The sequence below is a fragment of the Lissotriton vulgaris genome, chromosome 1_2 (assembly GCF_964263255.1).
Source record: "Lissotriton vulgaris chromosome 1_2, aLisVul1.2, whole genome shotgun sequence".
NCBI lineage: Eukaryota > Metazoa > Chordata > Amphibia > Caudata > Salamandridae > Lissotriton > Lissotriton vulgaris.
Window position 1 is genome coordinate 100,632,111 of NC_141686.1, and position 15,098 is coordinate 100,647,208.

General features: G+C 42.9%; 8 non-coding genes across 8 annotated transcripts; all 8 read right to left on the minus strand.

Moving 5' to 3' along the window:
• Positions 1-1,095: 1,095 nt before the first annotated feature.
• On the minus strand, positions 1,096-1,395 carry LOC147734186 (signal recognition particle RNA). The gene has a single exon (XR_015307747.1).
• Positions 1,396-2,992: 1,597 nt separating this feature from the next.
• On the minus strand, positions 2,993-3,292 carry LOC147734187 (signal recognition particle RNA). Its single transcript, XR_015308006.1, has one exon.
• Positions 3,293-4,889: 1,597 nt separating this feature from the next.
• Positions 4,890-5,189, minus strand: LOC147734188 (signal recognition particle RNA). The gene has a single exon (XR_015307654.1).
• Positions 5,190-6,787: 1,598 nt separating this feature from the next.
• On the minus strand, positions 6,788-7,087 carry LOC147734189 (signal recognition particle RNA). The gene has a single exon (XR_015308270.1).
• Positions 7,088-8,684: 1,597 nt separating this feature from the next.
• On the minus strand, positions 8,685-8,984 carry LOC147734190 (signal recognition particle RNA). Its single transcript, XR_015307824.1, has one exon.
• A 1,596-nt stretch (positions 8,985-10,580) lies between these two features.
• Positions 10,581-10,880, minus strand: LOC147734191 (signal recognition particle RNA). Its single transcript, XR_015307758.1, has one exon.
• Positions 10,881-12,477: 1,597 nt separating this feature from the next.
• On the minus strand, positions 12,478-12,777 carry LOC147734192 (signal recognition particle RNA). The gene has a single exon (XR_015307909.1).
• A 1,598-nt stretch (positions 12,778-14,375) lies between these two features.
• Positions 14,376-14,675, minus strand: LOC147734193 (signal recognition particle RNA). The gene has a single exon (XR_015307748.1).
• Positions 14,676-15,098: the final 423 nt, after the last annotated feature.

Genomic DNA, 15,098 nt, shown 5'->3' on the forward strand with positions numbered 1-15,098 from the left:
ATCTGCAACATTGGAAGTTATAAAGTGGTATGGAGTGGGAGGGCTAGAAGAGTTATTATAAAGAATGAATACGCGTCATTCTGTTCTCTAGCCTCAACAGCTTCAAGAGAGGAACTCTTGCTGGCCGAGAAGACCAATGTCAGTTCAGCTTGAGCAGGTGAAAGCTTGCCTGATTCTGCAAAAGGATGAGATTACGCTTTTGGGTTAGAAGTGGTTGCGGGCTACTGCATACTAAGAAACCATTTATTGAGGTCCGGTTGGATTACTCGATCTTCTCCCACCTCAAAATCAGCTGCTAATTCAGTGTTCTATACCAATGAGCTATTTTTGTCCTCCCTGCCCCTTCCAGCGAATGGGTCCCCCTGACTAACAAAAGTGATTCAAACAGATTTGTATACCTTTTCATAGGAGACTTCATGACGTATTTTATACTGTGCCAATGCAAGGTAGATTCAGTAATGATCTGGACAGCCCCATACTGGAGAACTGCAGCGCCTGTCAACCTGATCCCTTCTGCTGGTATTGTTAAACAACATCAAGATTTAAAAGTATTAAACCGCAAGAGTTGGCTGGAGTAAGGCCGAAGGCTCCAATGTTTGGGAGTTGCACAGTTCTCAGTCTTTTCATGTTTCTCTCAAAGAGCGAAGGGCCCTCTTATTTCTCCTTCTCATTCATATATGGAATTGAATGAGGGCTAATCAAAAAATGAATTAGAGCTGGACGTAGGAATGCAGCAGAAGACCCAGCAAATGCATTTCAAAGTTGCTCTTCTAAGGATACTTTTGTACTTGACAAATCAATTTAATCCTACAGGTGCTCTAAAATGAAGAATGCATTTCAGTCATTCTTGCAGAAAATCACACAGCCATCTATTCTAGGCTGCACAGAGTTTTCCGTCCTCTCCACCTGCTAGCTTGTTGTTGCAATATGTGTCAATTCTGGAGAATTGTCTGCTATGCTAGAATGCCCGGCCCTATTCAAATGTTCATTGTACTTCCTGCAAAAATATCAAAAGAAAAACAAAGATTTGGTTTTGGAAAAATAATTCATTACCATCTTGTAAAAATCAAAACGTTCACATTTGATTCAAAAAAAGAGAGGCTAGGTCTCACTATTTTGCTCAAGCTGTGTTACACCTACTGCTCTCAGGTGCTGTCTTGCTACCGATGGGCATGGAAGCTTTGGCCTGCTCTGTTTCCAGCCTGGGTTGGTGCACCTCTCAATACACAACCTGAAATTCTAGAGCTCCCTCTAGAACACCATATTGATACCCAACGTAGCATGGACACCTGATCAACACAGCTGAGTGCAGCCCAGAACCCCTGAGCTCAAGCAATCCACAAGCCTCAGCCTCCCAAGTAGCTAGGACAACAGGCACACGCCACCATGCACGGCAAACACAGCACATGTCCTAATGATGAAATGCATTGCTTAAGTAAGGATAATGATAAAGTACGGTGTAATGAATTGATGGTATGCCAACCGTATTTCAAGAAAATCTATTTCACTATCCTGCAAAGAAAGGAAAATAATGTCTTATCAAGAAGCAGTGTGAATATGGGAAGGGCCTTTAAAAAGATGTGGAGTTTCCTAAAGGAAAAGAAGAGGGTTGAACTGATTTAAGGGAGAGAGGAAGTAGGGTCAGAAAGTTTGTGAAGGGGATGTGAATACAATATAGATACTAGTATTTAGTGAGTGAGAGATAGGTAGAGGGAGAGAGGAGAAGGAAAGTGAGGGAGAAGAGCCAACTTAGGGCTGAGTTTCTCATTATCTGCCAGTGACTCCCTGTAGAACCTTACAGGCACAATTCAGGCTCTTCTGTAGCCATCCATCCCTTCTTGTTATGCCGAGCCAGCCAATGTTGAGAAAAGCAGCAAGGGTCACAATGATGGAAGACATCTGCCACATTGGAAGTTATAAAGTGGTATGCAGTGGGAGGGCTAGAAGAGTTATTATAAAGAATGAATATGCGTCATTCTGTTCTCTAGCCTCAACAGCTTCAAGAGAGTAACTCTTGCTGGCCAAGAAGACCAATGTCAGTTCAGCTTGAGCAGGTGAAAGCTTGCCTGATTCTGCAAAAGGATGAGATTACGCTTTTGGGTTAGAAGTGGTTGCGGGCTACTGCATACTAAGAAACCGTTTATTGAGGTCCGGTTGGATTACTCGATCTTCTCCCACCTCAAAATCAGCTGCTAATTCAGTGTTCTATACCAATGAGCTATTTTTGTCCTCCCTGCCCCTTCCAGCGAATGGGTCCCCCTGACTAACAAAAGTGATTCAAACAGATTTGTATACCTTTTCATAGGAGACTTCATGACGTATTTTATACTGTGCCAATGCAAGGTAGATTGAGTAATGATCTGGACAGCCCCATACTGGAGAACTGCAGCGCCTGTCAACCTGATCCCTTCTGCTGGTATTGTTAAACAACATCAAGATTTAAAAGTATTAAACCGCAAGAGTTGGCTGGAGTAAGGCCGAAGGCTCCAATGTTTGGGAGTTGCACAGTTCTCAGTCTTTTCATGTTTCTCTCAAAGAGCGAAGGGCCCTCTTATTTCTCCTTCTCATTCATATATGGAATTGAATGAGGGCTAATCAAAAAATGAATTAGAGCTGGACGTAGGAATGCAGCAGAAGACCCAGCAAACGCATTTCAAAGTTGCTCTTCTAAGGATACCTTTGTACTTGACAGATCAATTTAATCCTACAGGTGCTCTAAAATGAAGAATGCATTTCAGTCATCCTTGCAGAAAATCACACAGCCATCTATTCTAGGCTGCACAGAGTTTTCCGTCCTCTCCACCTGCTAGCTTGTTGTTGCAATATGTTGCAATTCTGGAGAATTGTCTGCTATGCTAGAATGCCCGGCCCAGTTCAATTGTTCATTGTACTTCCTGCAAAAATATCAAAAGAAAAACAAAGATTTGGTTTTGGAAAAATAATTCTTTACCATCTTGTAAAAATCAAAACGTTCACATTTGAGTCAAAAAAAGAGAGGCTAGGACTCACTATTTTGCTCAAGCTGTGTTACACCTACTGCTCTCAGGTGCTGTCCTGCTACCGATGGGCATGGAAGCTTTGGCCTGCTCTGTTTCCAGCCTGGGTCAGTGCACCTCTCATTACACAACCTGAAATTCTAGAGCTCCCTCTAGAACACCATATTGATACCCAACTTAGCATGGACACCTGATCAACACAGCTGAGTGCAGCCCAGAACCCCTGAGCTCAAGCAATCCACAAGCCTCAGCCTCCCAAGTAGCTAGGACAACAGGCACACGCCACCATGCCCGGCAATTACTGCACATGTCCTAATGATGAAATGCATTGCTTAAGTAAGGATAATGATAAAGTACGGTGTAATGAATTGATGGTATGCCAACCGTATTTCAAGAAAATCTATTTCACTATCCTTCAAAGAAAGGAAAATAATGTCTTATCAAGAAGCAGTGTGAATATGGGAAGGGCCTTTAAAAAGATGTGGAGTGTCCTAAAGGAAAAGAAGAGGGTTGAACTGATTTAAGGGAGAGAGGAAGTAGGGTCAGAAAGTTTGTGAAGGGGATGTGAATACAATATAGATACTAGTATTTAGTGAGTGAGAGATAGGTAGAGGGAGAGAGGAGAAAGAAAGTGAGGGAGAAGAGCCAACTTAGGGCTGAGTTTCTCATTATCTGCCAGTGACTCCCTGTAGAACCTTACAGGCACAATTCAGGCTCTCCTGTAGCCATCCATCCCTTCTTGTTATGCCGAGCCAGCCAATGTTGAGAAAAGCAGCAAGGGTCACAATGATGGCAGACATCTGCCACATTGGAAGTTATAAAGTGGTATGGAGTGGGAGGGCTAGAAGAGTTATTATAAAGAATGAATACGCGTCATTCTGTTCTCTAGCCTCAACAGCTTCAAGAGAGGAACTCTTGCTGGCCGAGAAGACCAATGTCAGTTCAGCTTGAGCAGGTGAAAGCTTGCCTGATTCTGCAAAAGGATGAGATTACGCTTTTGGGTTAGAAGTGGTTGCGGGCTACTGCATACTAAGAAACCGTTTATTGAGGTCCGGTTGGATTACTCGATCTTCTCCCACCTCAAAATCAGCTGCTAATTCAGTGTTCTATACCAATGAGCTATTTTTGTCCTCCCTGCCCCTTCCAGCGAATGGGTCCCCCTGACTAACAAAAGTGATTCAAACAGATTTGTATACCTTTTCATAGGAGACTTCATGACGTATTTTATACTGTGCCAATGCAAGGTAGATTGAGTAATGATCTGGACAGCCCCATACTGGAGAACTGCAGCGCCTGTCAACCTGATCCCTTCTGCTGGGATTGTTAAACAACATCAAGATTTAAAAGTATTAAACCGCAAGAGTTGGCTGGAGTAAGGCCGAAGGTTCCAATGTTTGGGAGTTACACAGTTCTCAGTCTTTTCATGTTTCTCTCAAAGAGCGAAGGGCCCTCTTATTTCTCCTTCTCATTCATATATGGAATTGAATGAGAGCTAATCAAAACATGAATTAGAGCTGGAAGTAGGAATGCAGCAGAAGACCCAGCAAACGCATTTCAAAGTTGCTCTTCTAAGGATACTTTAGTACTTGACAGATCAATTTAATCCTACAGGTGCTCTAAATTGAAGAATGCATTTCAGTCATCCTTGCAGAAAATCACACCGCCATCTATTCTAGGCTGCACAGAGTTTTCAGTCCCCTCCACCTGCTAGATTGTTGTTGCAATATGTCGCAATTCTGGAGAATTGTCTGCTATGCTAGAATGCCCGGCCCAGTTCAAATGTTCATTGTACTTCCTGCAAAAATATCAAAAGAAAAACAAAGATTTGGTTTTGGACAAATAATTCATTACCATCTTGTAAAAATCAAAACGTTCACATTTGAGTCAAAAAAAGAGAGGCTAGGTCTCACTATTTTGCTCAAGCTGTGTTACACCTACTGCTCTTAGGTGCTGTCCTGCTACCGATGGGCATGGAAGCTTTGGCCTGCTCTGTTTCCAGCCTGGGTCGGTGCACCTCTCATTACACAACCTGAAATTCTAGAGCTCCCTCTAGAACATCATATTGATACCCAGCGTAGCATGGACACCTGATCAACACAGCTGAGTGCAGCCCAGAACCCCTGAGCTCAAGCAATCCACAAGCCTCAGACTCCCAAGTAGCTAGGACAACAGGCACACACCACCATGCCCGGCAAACACAGCACATGTCCTAATGATGAAATGCATTGCTTAAGTAAGGATAATGATAAAGTACGGTGTAATGAATTGATGGTATGCCAACCGTATTTCAAGAAAATCTATTTCACTATCCTTCAAAGAAAGGAAAATAATGTCTTATCAAGAAGCAGTGTGAATATGGGAAGGGCCTTTAAAAAAGATGTGGAGTTTCCTAAAGGAAAAGAAGAAGGTTGAACTGATTTAAGGGAGAGAGGAAGTAGGGTCAGAAAGTTTGTGAAGGGGATGTGAATACAATATAGATACTAGTATTTAGAGAGTCAGAGATAGGTAGAGGGAGAGAGGAGAAAGAAAGTGAGAGAGAAGAACCAACTTAGGGCTGAGTTTCTCATTATCTGCCAGTGACTCCCTGTAGAACCTTACAGGCACAATTCAGGCTCTCCTGTAGCCATCCATCCCTTCTTGTTATGCCGATCCAGCCAATGTTGAGAAAAGTAGCAAGGGTCACAATGATGGAAGACATCTGCAACATTGGAAGTTATAAAGTGGTATGGAGTGGGAGGGCTAGAAGAGTTATTATAAAGAATGAATACGCGTCATTCTGTTCTCTAGCCTCAACAGCTTCAAGAGAGGAACTCTTGCTGGCCGAGAAGACCAATGTCAGTTCAGCTTGAGCAGGTGAAAGCTTGCCTGATTCTGCAAAAGGATGAGATTACGCTTTTGGGTTAGAAGTGGTTGCGGGCTACTGCATACTAAGAAACCTTTTTTTGAGGTCCGGTTGGATTACTCGATCTTCTCCCACCTCAAAATCAGCTGCTAATTCAGTGTTCTATACCAATGAGCTATTTTTGTCCTCCCTGCCCCTTCCAGCGAATGGGTCCCCCTGACTAACAAAAGTGATTCAAACAGATTTGTATACCTTTTCATAGGAGACTTCATGACGTATTTTATACTGTGCCAATGCAAGGTAGATTGAGTAATGATCTGGACAGCCCCATACTGGAGAACTGCAGCGCCTGTCAACCTGATCCCTTCTGCTGGGATTGTTAAACAACATCAAGATTTAAAAGTATTAAACCGCAAGAGTTGGCTGGAGTAAGGCCGAAGGCTCCAATGTTTGGGAGTTGCACAGTTCTCAGTCTTTTCATGTTTCTCTCAAAGAGCGAAGGGCCCTCTTATTTCTCCTTCTCATTCATATATGGAATTGAATGAGGGCTAATCAAAAAATGAATTAGAGCTGGACGTAGGAATGCAGCAGAAGACCCAGCAAACGCATTTCAAAGTTGCTCTTCTAAGGATACTTTTGTACTTGACAGATCAATTTAATCCTACAGGTGCTCTAAAATGAAGAATGCATTTCAGTCATTCTTGCAGAAAATCACACAGCCATCTATTCTAGGCTGCACAGAGTTTTCCGTCCTCTCCACCTGCTAGATTGTTGTTGCAATATGTTGCAATTCTGGAGAATTGTCTGCTATGCTAGAATGCCCGGCCCAGTTCAAATGTTCATTGTACTTCCTGCAAAAATATCAAAAGAAAAACAAAGATTTGGTTTTGGAAAAATAATTCATTACCATCTTGTAAAAATCAAAACGTTCACATTTGAGTCAAAAAAAGAGAGGCTAGGTCTCACTATTTTGCTCAGGCTGTGTTACACCTACTGCTCTCAGGTGCTGTCCTGCTACCGATGGGCATGGAAGCTTTGGCCTGCTCTGTTTTCAGCCTGGGTTGGTGCACCTCTCATTACACAACCTGAAATTCTAGAGCTCCCTCTAGAACACCATATTGATACCCAGCGTAGCATGGACACCTGATCAACACAGCTGAGTGCAGCCAAGAACCCCTGAGCTCAAGCAATCCACAAGCCTCAGCCTCCCAAGTAGCTAGGACAACAGGCACACGCCACCATGCCCGGCAAACACAGCACATGTCCTAATGATGAAATGCATTGCTTAAGTAAGGATAATGATAAAGTACGGTGTAATGAATTGATGGTATGCCAACCGTATTTCAAGAAAATCTATTTCACTATCCTTCAAAGAAAGGAAAATAATGTCTTATCAAGAAGCAGTGTGAATATGGGAAGGGCCTTTAAAAAGATGTGGAGTTTCCTAAAGGAAAAGAAGAGGGTTGAACTGATTTAAGGGAGAGAGGAAGTAGGGTCAGAAAGTTTGTGAAGGGGATGTGAAAACAATATAGATACTAGTATTTAGTGAGTGAGAGATAGGTAGAGGGAGAGAGGAGAAAGAAAGTGAGAGAGAAGAGCCAACTTAGGGCTGAGTTTCTCATTATCTGCCAGTGACTCCCTGTAGAACCTTACAGGCACAATTCAGGCTCTCCTGTAGCCATCCATCCCTTCTTGTTATGCCGAGCCAGCCAATGTTGAGAAAAGCAGCAAGGGTCACAATGATGGAAGACATCTGCCACATTGGAAGTTATAAAGTGGTATGGAGTGGGAGGGCTAGAAGAGTTATTATAAAGAATGAATATGCGTCATTCTGTTCTCTAGCCTCATCAGCTTCAAGAGAGGAACTCTTGCTGGCTGAGAAGACCAATGTCAGTTCAGCTTGAGCAGGTGAAAGCTTGCCTGATTCTGCAAAAGGATGAGATTACGCTTTTGGGTTAGAAGTGGTTGCGGGCTACTGCATACTAAGAAACCGTTTATTGAGGTCCGGTTGGATTACTCGATCTTCTCCCACCTCAAAATCAGCGGCTAATTCAGAGTTCTATACCAATGAGCTATTTGTGTCCTCCCTGCCCCTTCCAGCGAATGGGTCCCCCTGACTAACAAAAGTGATTCAAACAGATTTGTATACCTTTTCATAGGAGACTTCATGACGTATTTTATACTGTGCCAATGCAAGGTAGATTGAGTAATGATCTGGACAGCCCCATACTGGAGAACTGCAGCGCCTGTCAACCTGATCCCTTCTGCTGGGATTGTTAAACAACATCAAGATTTAAAAGTATTAAACCGCAAGAGTTGGCTGGAGTAAGGCCGAAGGCTCCAATGTTTGGGAGTTGCACAGTTCTCAGTCTTTTCAGGTTTCTCTCAAAGAGCGAAGGGCCCTCTTATTTCTCCTTCTCATTCATATATGGAATTGAATGAGGGCTAATCAAAAAATGAATTAGAGCTCGACGTAGGAATGCAGCAGAAGACCCAGCAAACGCATTTCAAAGTTGCTCTTCTAAGGATACTTTTGTACTTGACAGATCAATTTAATCCTACAGGTGCTCTAAAATGAAGAATGCATTTCAGTCATCCTTGCAGAAAATCACACAGCCATCTATTCTAGGCTGCACAGAGTTTTCCATCCTCTCCACCTGCTAGCTTGTTGTTGCAATATGTCGCAATTCTGGAGAATTGTCTGCTATGCTAGAATGCCCGGCCCAGTTCAATTGTTCATTGTACTTCCTGCAAAAATATCAAAAGAAAAACAAAGATTTGGTTTTGGAAAAATAATTCATTACCATCTTGTAAAAATCAAAACGTTCACATTTAAGTCAAAAAAAGAGAGGCTAGGTCTCACTATTTTGCTCAAGCTGTGTTACACCTACTGCTCTCAGGTGCTGTCCTGCTACCGATGGGCATGGAAGCTTTGGCCTGCTCTGTTTCCAGCCTGGGTCGGTGCACCTCTCATTACACAACCTGAAATTCTAGAGCTCCCTCTAGAACACCATATTGATACCCAACGTAGCATGGACACCTGATCAACACAGCTGAGTGCAGCCCAGAACCCCTGAGCTCAAGCAATCCACAAGCCTCAGCCTCCCAAGTAGCTAGGACAACAGGCACACGCCACCATGCCCGGCAAACACAGCACATGTCCTAATGATGAAATGCATTGCTTAAGTAAGGATAATGATAAAGTACGGTGTAATGAATTGATGGTATGCCAACCGTATTTCAAGAAAATCTATTTCACTATCCTTCAAAGAAAGGAAAATAATGTCTTATCAAGAAGCAGTGTGAATATGGGAAGGGCCTTTAAAAAGATGTGGAGTGTCCTAAAGGAAAAGAAGAGGGTCGAACTGATTTAAGGGAGAGAGGAAGTAGGGTCAGAAAGTTTGTGAAGGGGATGTGAATACAATATAGATACTAGTGTTTAGTGAGTGAGAGATAGGTAGAGGGAGAGAGGAGAAAGAAAGTGAGGGAGAAGAGCCAACTTAGGGCTGAGTTTCTCATTATCTGCCAGTGACTCCCTGTAGAACCTTACAGGCACAATTCAGGCTCTCCTGTAGCCATCCATCCCTTCTTGTTATGCCGAGCCAGCCAATGTTGAGAAAAGCAGCAAGGGTCACAATGATGGAAGACATCTGCCACATTGGAAGTTATAAAGTGGTATGGAGTGGGAGGGCTAGAAGAGTTATTATAAAGAATGAATATGCGTCATTCTGTTCTCTAGCCTCAACAGCTTCAAGAGAGTAACTCTTGCTGGCCAAGAAGACCAATGTCAGTTCAGCTTGAGCAGGTGAAAGCTTGCCTGATTCTGCAAAAGGATGAGATTACGCTTTTGGGTTAGAAGTGGTTGCGGGCTACTGCATACTAAGAAACCGTTTATTGAGGTCCGGTTGGATTACTCGATCTTCTCCCACCTCAAAATCAGCTGCTAATTCAGTGTTCTATACCAATGAGCTATTTTTGTCCTCCCTGCCCCTTCCAGCGAATGGATCCCCCTGACTAACAAAAGTGATTCAAACAGATTTGTATACCTTTTCATAGGAGACTTCATGACGTATTTTATACTGTGCCAATGCAAGGTAGATTGAGTAATGATCTGGACAACCCCATACTAGAGAACTGCAGCGCCTGTCAACCTTATCCCTTCTGCTGGTATTGTTAAACAACATCAAGATTTAAAAGTATCAAACCGCAAGAGTTGGCTGGAGTAAGGCCGAAGGCTCCAATGTTTGGGAGTTGCACAGTTCTCAGTCTTTTCATGTTTCTCTCAAAGAGCGAAGGGCCCTCTTATTTCTCCTTCTCATTCATATATGGAATTGAATGAGGGCTAATCAAAAATGAATTAGAGCTGGACGTAGGAATGCAGCAGAAGACCCAGCAAACGCATTTCAAAGTTGCTCTTCTAAGGATACCTTTGTACTTGACAGATCAATTTAATCCTACAGGTGCTCTAAAATGAAGAATGCATTTCAGTCATCCTTGCAGAAAATCACACAGCCATCTATTCTAGGCTGCACAGAGTTTTCCGTCCTCTCCACCTGCTAGCTTGTTGTTGCAATATGTCGCAATTCTGGAGAATTGTCTGCTATGCTAGAATGCCCGGCCCAGTTCAAATGTTCATTGTACTTCCTGCAAAAATATCAAAAGAAAAACAAAGATTTGGTTTTGGAAAAATAATTCATTACCATCTTGTAAAAATCAAAACGTTCACATTTGAGTCAAAAAAAGAGAGGCTAGGTCTCACTATTTTGCTCAAGCTGTATTACACCTACTGCTCTGAGGTGCTGTCCTGCTACCGATGGGCATGGTAGCTTTGGCCTGCTCTGTTTTCAGCCTGGGTCGGTCCACCTCTCATTACACAACCTGAAATTCTAGAGCTCCCTCTAGAACACCATATTGATACCCAACGTAGCATGGACACCTGATCAACACAGCTGAGTGCAGCCCAGAACCCCTGATCTCAAGCAATCCACAAGCCTCAGCTTCCCAAGTAGCTAGGACAACAGGCACACGCCACCATGCCCGGCAAACACAGCACATGTCCTAATGATGAAATGCATTGCTTAAGTAAGGATAATGATAAAGTACGGTGTAATGAATTGATGGTATGCCAACCGTATTTCAAGAAAATCTATTTCACTATCCTTCAAAGAAAGGAAAATAATGTCTTATCAAGAAGCAGTGTGAATATGGGAAGGGCCTTTAAAAAAGATGTGGAGTTTCCTAAAGGAAAAGAAGAGGGTTGAACTGATTTAAGGGAGAGAGGAAGTAGGGTCAGAAAGTTTGTGAAGTGGATGTGAATACAATATAGATACTAGTATTTAGTGAGTGAGAGATAGGTAGAGGGAGAGAGGAGAAAGAAAGTGAGGGAGAAGAGCCAACTTAGGGCTGAGTTTCTCATTATCTGCCAGTGACTCCCTGTAGAACCTTACATGCACAATTCAGGCTCTCCTGTAGCCATCCATCCCTTCTTGTTATGCCGAGCCAGCCAATGTTGAGAAAAGCAGCAAGGGTCACAATGATGGAAGACATCTGCCACATTGGAAGTTATAAAGTGGTATGGAGTGGGAGGGCTAGAAGAGTTATTATAAAGAATGAATATGCGTCATTCTGTTCTCTAGCCTCAACAGCTTCAAGAGAGTAACTCTTGCTGGCCAAGAAGACCAATGTCAGTTCAGCTTGAGCAGGTGAAGCTTGCCTGATTCTGCAAAAGGATGAGATTACGCTTTTGGGTTAGAAGTGGTTGCGGGCTACTGCATACTAAGAAACCGTTTATTGAGGTCCGGTTGGATTACTCGATCTTCTCCCACCTCAAAATCAGCTGCTAATTCAGTGTTCTATACCAATGAGCTATTTTTGTCCTCCCTGCCCCTTCCAGCGAATGGGTCCCCCTGACTAACAAAAGTGATTCAAACAGATTTGTATACCTTTTCATAGGAGACTTCATGACGTATTTTATACTGTGCCAATGCAAGGTAGATTGAGTAATGATCTGGACAGCCCCATACTGGAGAACTGCAGCGCCTGTCAACCTGATCCCTTCTGCTGGTATTGTTAAACAACATCACGATTTAAAAGTATTAAACCGCAAGAGTTGGCTGGAGTAAGGCCGAAGGCTCCAATGTTTGGGAGTTGCACAGTTCTCAGTCTTTTCATGTTTCTCTCAAAGAGCGAAGGGCCCTCTTATTTCTCCTTCTCATTCATATATGGAATTGAATGAGGGCTAATCAAAAAATGAATTAGAGCTGGACGTAGGAATGCAGCAGAAGACCCAGCAAACGCATTTCAAAGTTGCTCTTCTAAGGATACCTTTGTACTTGACAGATCAATTTAATCCTACAGGTGCTCTAAAATGAAGAATGCATTTCAGTCATCCTTGCAGAAAATCACACAGCCATCTATTCTAGGCTGCACAGAGTTTTCCGTCCTCTCCACCTGCTAGCTTGTTGTTGCAATATGTTGCAATTCTGGAGAATTGTCTGCTATGCTAGAATGCCCGGCCCAGTTCAATTGTTCATTGTACTTCCTGCAAAAATATCAAAAGAAAAACAAAGATTTGGTTTTGGAAAAATAATTCATTACCATCTTGTAAAAATCAAAACGTTCACATTTGAGTCAAAAAAAGAGAGGCTAGGTCTCACTATTTTGCTCAAGCTGTGTTACACCTACTGCTATCAGGTGCTGTCCTGCTACCGATGGGCATGGAAGCTTTGGCCTGCTCTGTTTCCAGCCTGGGTCGGTGCACCTCTCATTACACAACCTGAAATTCTAGAGCTCCCTCTAGAACACCATATTGATACCCAACGTAGCATGGACACCTGATCAACACAGCTGAGTGCAGCCCAGAACCCCTGAGCTCAAGCAATCCACAAGCCTCAGCCTCCCAAGTAGCTAGGACAACAGGCACACGCCACCATGCCCGGCAAACACAGCACATGTCCTAATGATGAAATGCATTGCTTAAGAAAGGATAATGATAAAGTACGGTGTAATGAATTGATGGTATGCCAACCGTATTTCAAGAAAATCTATTTCACTATCCTTCAAAGAAAGGAAAATAATGTCTTATCAAGAAGCAGTGTGAATATGGGAAGGGCCTTTAAAAAAGATGTGGAGTTTCCTAAAGGAAAAGAAGAGGGTTGAACTGATTTAAGGGAGAGAGGAAATAGGGTCAGAAAGTTTGTGAAGGGGATGTGAATACAATATAGATACTAGTATTTAGAGAGTGAGAGATAGGTAGAGGGAGAGAGGAGAAAGAAAGTGAGAGAGAAGAGCCAACTTAGGGCTGAGTTTCTCATTATCTGCCAGTGACTCCCTGTAGAACCTTACAGGCACAATTCAGGCTCTCCTGTAGCCATCCATCCCTTCTTGTTATGCCGAGCCAGCCAATGTTGAGAAAAGTAGCAAGGGTCACAATGATGGAAGACATCTGCAACATTGGAAGTTATAAAGTGGTATGGAGTGGGAGGGCTAGAAGAGTTATTATAAAGAATGAATACGCGTCATTCTGTTCTCTAGCCTCAACAGCTTCAAGAGAGGAACTCTTGCTGGCCGAGAAGACCAATGTCAGTTCAGCTTGAGCAGGTGAAAGCTTGCCTGATTCTGCAAAAGGATGAGATTACGCTTTTGGGTTAGAAGTGGTTGCGGGCTACTGCATACTAAGAAACCATTTATTGAGGTCCGGTTGGATTACTCGATCTTCTCCCACCTCAAAATCAGCTGCTAATTCAGTGTTCTATACCAATGAGCTATTTTTGTCCTCCCTGCCCCTTCCAGCGAATGGGTCCCCCTGACTAACAAAAGTGATTCAAACAGATTTGTATACCTTTTCATAGGAGACTTCATGACGTATTTTATACTGTGCCAATGCAAGGTAGATTCAGTAATGATCTGGACAGCCCCATACTGGAGAACTGCAGCGCCTGTCAACCTGATCCCTTCTGCTGGTATTGTTAAACAACATCAAGATTTAAAAGTATTAAACCGCAAGAGTTGGCTGGAGTAAGGCCGAAGGCTCCAATGTTTGGGAGTTGCACAGTTCTCAGTCTTTTCATGTTTCTCTCAAAGAGCGAAGGGCCCTCTTATTTCTCCTTCTCATTCATATATGGAATTGAATGAGGGCTAATCAAAAAATGAATTAGAGCTGGACGTAGGAATGCAGCAGAAGACCCAGCAAATGCATTTCAAAGTTGCTCTTCTAAGGATACTTTTGTACTTGACAAATCAATTTAATCCTACAGGTGCTCTAAAATGAAGAATGCATTTCAGTCATTCTTGCAGAAAATCACACAGCCATCTATTCTAGGCTGCACAGAGTTTTCCGTCCTCTCCACCTGCTAGCTTGTTGTTGCAATATGTGTCAATTCTGGAGAATTGTCTGCTATGCTAGAATGCCCGGCCCTATTCAAATGTTCATTGTACTTCCTGCAAAAATATCAAAAGAAAAACAAAGATTTGGTTTTGGAAAAATAATTCATTACCATCTTGTAAAAATCAAAACGTTCACATTTGATTCAAAAAAAGAGAGGCTAGGTCTCACTATTTTGCTCAAGCTGTGTTACACCTACTGCTCTCAGGTGCTGTCTTGCTACCGATGGGCATGGAAGCTTTGGCCTGCTCTGTTTCCAGCCTGGGTTGGTGCACCTCTCAATACACAACCTGAAATTCTAGAGCTCCCTCTAGAACACCATATTGATACCCAACGTAGCATGGACACCTGATCAACACAGCTGAGTGCAGCCCAGAACCCCTGAGCTCAAGCAATCCACAAGCCTCAGCCTCCCAAGTAGCTAGGACAACAGGCACACGCCACCATGCACGGCAAACACAGCACATGTCCTAATGATGAAATGCATTGCTTAAGTAAGGATAATGATAAAGTACGGTGTAATGAATTGATGGTATGCCAACCGTATTTCAAGAAAATCTATTTCACTATCCTGCAAAGAAAGGAAAATAATGTCTTATCAAGAAGCAGTGTGAATATGGGAAGGGCCTTTAAAAAGATGTGGAGTTTCCTAAAGGAAAAGAAGAGGGTTGAACTGATTTAAGGGAGAGAGGAAGTAGGGTCAGAAAGTTTGTGAAGGGGATGTGAATACAATATAGATACTAGTATTTAGTGAGTGAGAGATAGGTAGAGGGAGAGAGGAGAAGGAAAGTGAGGGAGAAGAGCCAACTTAGGGCTGAGTTTCTCATTATCTGCCAGTGACTCCCTGTAGAACCTTACAGGCACAATTCAGGCTCTT